We start from the raw sequence: 4,210 nt of genomic DNA, 5'->3' as shown, positions 1-4,210 counted from the left end.
GGATAGCTTGCTGTCCACCAGGACCTTGAGGTTCTTCTCTGGAGGGCTGCTTTACAGCAGGTAATTCCCCAGCCAGTATTGATGCCTGGGGTTATTCTTCCTCAGAAGCAGGACTCTGTAATTACCTTTGTTGAATTTCAGACTGTTCCTCTCTGCCCATCATTCCAACCTGTTGAGATCCTTCTGAAGGGCTGCACAGCACTCTGGGGTATCAGGCACTCCTCCCAGCTTTGTGTCATCAGCACGCTTGCTGAGGAGACATCTGCCCCTTCATCCAAGTCATTGATGAAGAAGTTAAACTGAGCCTTGGAGGACATCACTAGTGACAGGCTTTCAACTTGATCCTCTGCCACTGATTATGACCCTCTGGGATCTGCCCTTCAGCCATTTCTCAGTCCACTTCACTGTCCACTCATTCAATTCATACTTTAGTGAAAGGACTGCAGATATTTTCTTGGGCAGCTGGCTCACTCCAGAGTCGAACCAGGCCTTTTTCATTGGGACCTGAAGTGAGCTAAAACAAGGAATATATCTAGCCGTGCTGCAGTGGTACCTTCCTGGAGCAGTGTAGGCAAGCCAAGAGAGAGAAAATTGTCCAAACACAGGATTTGAGTTGATTGAATGAAACCAGGGTCATTGATGGGACTCTTCTTTTGCCTAATTTGTCTTTGTTTTACTTTATATATTTGTTTCTTTACTGTTTTCAGTTACTGTCCCCCTTATCATCCCCAAAGAAGAGAAAGAAATGAACACTTGAGTGCCACAGTGGAGCTGCCAAAGACATCCTAAACCCATACAGGCCTCAATAAATCTTTTATTTCAAACTGGAGAAGTATCTCCAACCTTGCAGGACAGAGCAAAATTTTGCAGAGATCAGTGTTTTCCTTCTCTGCTCAGACCTCCTGTGCAGGAAAATTTCTGAGGTGAAATGAGTCTGGGAGTGAAAACTTCTGTTAAATAATGTTTCATTAAACAGCTCAGGAGGGATATCTATGAGGTGACTGAGAAACAATTTTTCTTTATTTCTGCCTGTTCTTGCCAGCACAACATCTATTCCTTTTGGCATGACTTTGCATAAGAAACCTTTTACTACAGTGTTCTGGACTGCCTGAAAGCTAAAAATCATCATAGTCTTCCAGCATCTCCTCACAACAAAGTGTGTCAGGAAAGCAAAACAATGTTTGGAATACAAAACCTAATAAATTCAACCTGATGCTCAAGATCGTTCCTTTAAAACTGCAAGAATTGGCATCATAGACCAAAGACCTGAGCTCAATATCCATATTATAGTATATTTCTAGGTTACAGAACATCTGAATTTTGAGAAATAAGCATTTTTAAAGTGCTTTCATTACCTTTACGCTTTGCAAATAGAAAGCACACACTTTGCCATCCCACGGAACTGCAATCTCAACTATACTTGCCAGTTTACTGCAAATCCAAATATAATCCCCCTTGAAAGAAAATAATTTCCCTCAGATTTAGGAAGATATCAGTCATAAACAAAATTGTTTAAAGCAAAAAGGTAGTGTATACTGAGGATAAAAACAGTTTCTTCGTGCCTGTACTCTTACATAATCAGTCCCTGTAGTGCATTAAAGCTCCCACATAGCATATTAATAGTTCAGGAAGATTTTATTAATAGTTCAGTCTTAGTTTTTCCATGGAGAATTTCTGTGAGTGTGTGATTTTAATGGACTGGTGTAATAAGGGAAGGAGACTTTCCACTCTCCACCGCTGGATACAACTTCAGCCTCTGAAAGAGTGACAGCCGCTGAAAGTTGTTGTTCCCTGATTTTATGACTTTGCCAGATATTGGATAGATTGTGTCCATCAAAAACCTGTTCCTGAGTGTGTTTAACAGAATTCCATGTAACACCCTAGGTATGGACAGAGAGGGCTGTAGAATAGTGCATGCTGGGAGAGAAGGCAAAGTGTCCTCCTATCACTACAGTTTTGGTTCCTAATTTTAATGGAGTTCCTAAGAGCTGGATGTTTAGTTTGGCAGGGGGTAGTGGGAGGCAGTGGCAGGATTGTGAGCCATGAGAACTTTGGGACTGGGCTGCTCCTGCACCTCTGCAAGTGTTCCCTGGGGCTGCAGGAGCCAGGGCTGCTCCCCCTCACCCTCTGCAGTGCCTGCTCTGATCCCAGGCACGTTTCCAATCTCCACCCTGACAAGTTGCTCGTCTTTCGGTTATCTCTTTTTGCTCCCCTGTGTTTTTGAAGAGATGGGAATGCAAAATTAATGTTGCCTGTGGCAATAATTGCAAATCGTTTGCTTCTACCTTGGCATGCCCTCAGAGTACACAGGGCTTGGAAGTAGCTGTAGATTAGGGGAAAGGCATTAAAAAAAAAAAAAAAAGACATTAGTGCTAGCAGTGTGGCAGACCTGACCTGCTTGAATATGATTGTAAAAAGAATTCTTGCAATTGTGAGGAATTCACTGATTTTGGGTAAGTTGTGACTGTAACTGCTCACACCAAAGTACTCTCTTTTCTTTGAAGCACACAGTAGAAAAGGATTGGAGCAAAATCACAGGAAATCGTGAGTGCTTGGTTTATTTTTACATCGCATGCCCACATATGTAGATGAGGATGCTCTAAAGTACTTCTGTCAGAGAAGAAGAACTGAAAAATGAACACTGGGATGCATTCTCCTAAACATTTTCATTATGTTTGTTATCTCTCCTGATACACTTGGTAACTTTTAAAATTCAGTAATTTGCAGTGGGTTTCTCCCAGTCATTATTGCACACTATTGAGGTCCCACAGAGCATCTGTTCTTGGGTGTTGGCAGATGGCACCAATAAATCAGGTTATAGAACACAGATTTGCTCAGTAAACTTTGATTTGTCCTGATAGAATCATGCTGTCATGTCATCTGGTCTAACAAAATAACTTGTAACCTTGGGGCTAAAGGGGGATTTTTTCACAATGTTTTTACAAGAAACCCTTCACTGAACCAGCTCAGAATAATTTAGAAACAGAAAATTTCCCAGAAGCAGTGACTCTGTTGGATTGACACTGTACCCTGATGCTACTTTTTTGCTTGGCATGTGCCCCTGTTCCACACATTTAAGCTACAGACTAAGACTCCCTCCATAAACAAACAAAAAAAAGAGATTAATAAATTATATTGACAGAGAAACAGCGGGTTAATTCAGGGGGTTGGTTGAGGACATACGCAGAGAAGAGACAAATTCAAAATGTGATTAAAAAATAGTGCAACAAAAACCAGTGACACTCTAATTTGGAAGTAGCCCATCCATGTGTGCAGCTGAGGTACTGTAGTTTACTCTAGATTAGGTCAAATTAGGTAAGGCCAGATCAGGATGCTTCTGGTGGAGCAGGAAGAGTGACAGTCACTCCCTAAGCTAAGGAGGGGTAACTTGGGTCACAGGCAGCATGGGAAGGGACATGAATTAGCTGGAGGCTGTTTTTCAGAGTCAGTTTAGGAACTGGCTATGATCTTTACAGCCAGCTCCAGCAAACCGAGCTAAATTGTTTCCAGTGTCCTGATTTTTGGTGTAAACTGTAGCTCAGGAACATGTTTATATTCAGCTTTCCTAAGTGAGGGTGACTGCAAGATGAGTCGCTTCTATTCCTGTATCTCACTGAATGTGAACGTCTGAAATTAGTTGTGGGGGAAGCAAAAAGCAGGAGGAAGATCATCAAAGCTGAAAGTTGTTTTGGGCTTAATTAGAAATGGCAAAATGTGCTGAGCACAGAGTAAGCCTGGCCTGGAGACCTACTGGATGAGCACAGGTGCTGCTGGGTGAAGTGTGTGACCTCAGGTCAGCTGGGATACTTCACACTCCCTAAGATACCAAGCCCTTGCCTGACCAGGACCTACAAGCTGTGGTTGCTCACTCAAAGTCATCATCACAAGAAAGTCCCCGTGCAAATGTTAGGTTTCTGAGAGAAGTGACCCCCCCCTCCAATCCTTTCCCTGACACCAGGAGATAAAGCGGCGCTGTTTGTCCCCACTTGAGCAATTGGTGGCTGTTTGTGGGTGTGAGTCGGTCTCAGTTCTGGGGATGTGATAAAGAAATAGGTTTTTTTGTAACCAGATTTTAATGCAGGGCCTTCTGACGCAAAATGCCCACCAGTAGAACGAGCACCTCCACCAAAGAAAGTAATGGTCAGCATTAAGATAGCTTTAATGAAGGAGCATCTTAATTCCTTTGCTCCTGGAAAAGAATTCATCCAGG

Source organism: Empidonax traillii, unplaced genomic scaffold, assembly GCF_003031625.1.
Source record: "Empidonax traillii isolate 1590-97213 ecotype Southwest subspecies unplaced genomic scaffold, ASM303162v1 scaffold425:size1421777, whole genome shotgun sequence".
Classification (NCBI taxonomy): domain Eukaryota; kingdom Metazoa; phylum Chordata; class Aves; order Passeriformes; family Tyrannidae; genus Empidonax; species Empidonax traillii.
The sequence above is the reverse complement of the archived record's forward strand: the minus strand, read 5'-3'. Positions refer to the sequence as shown.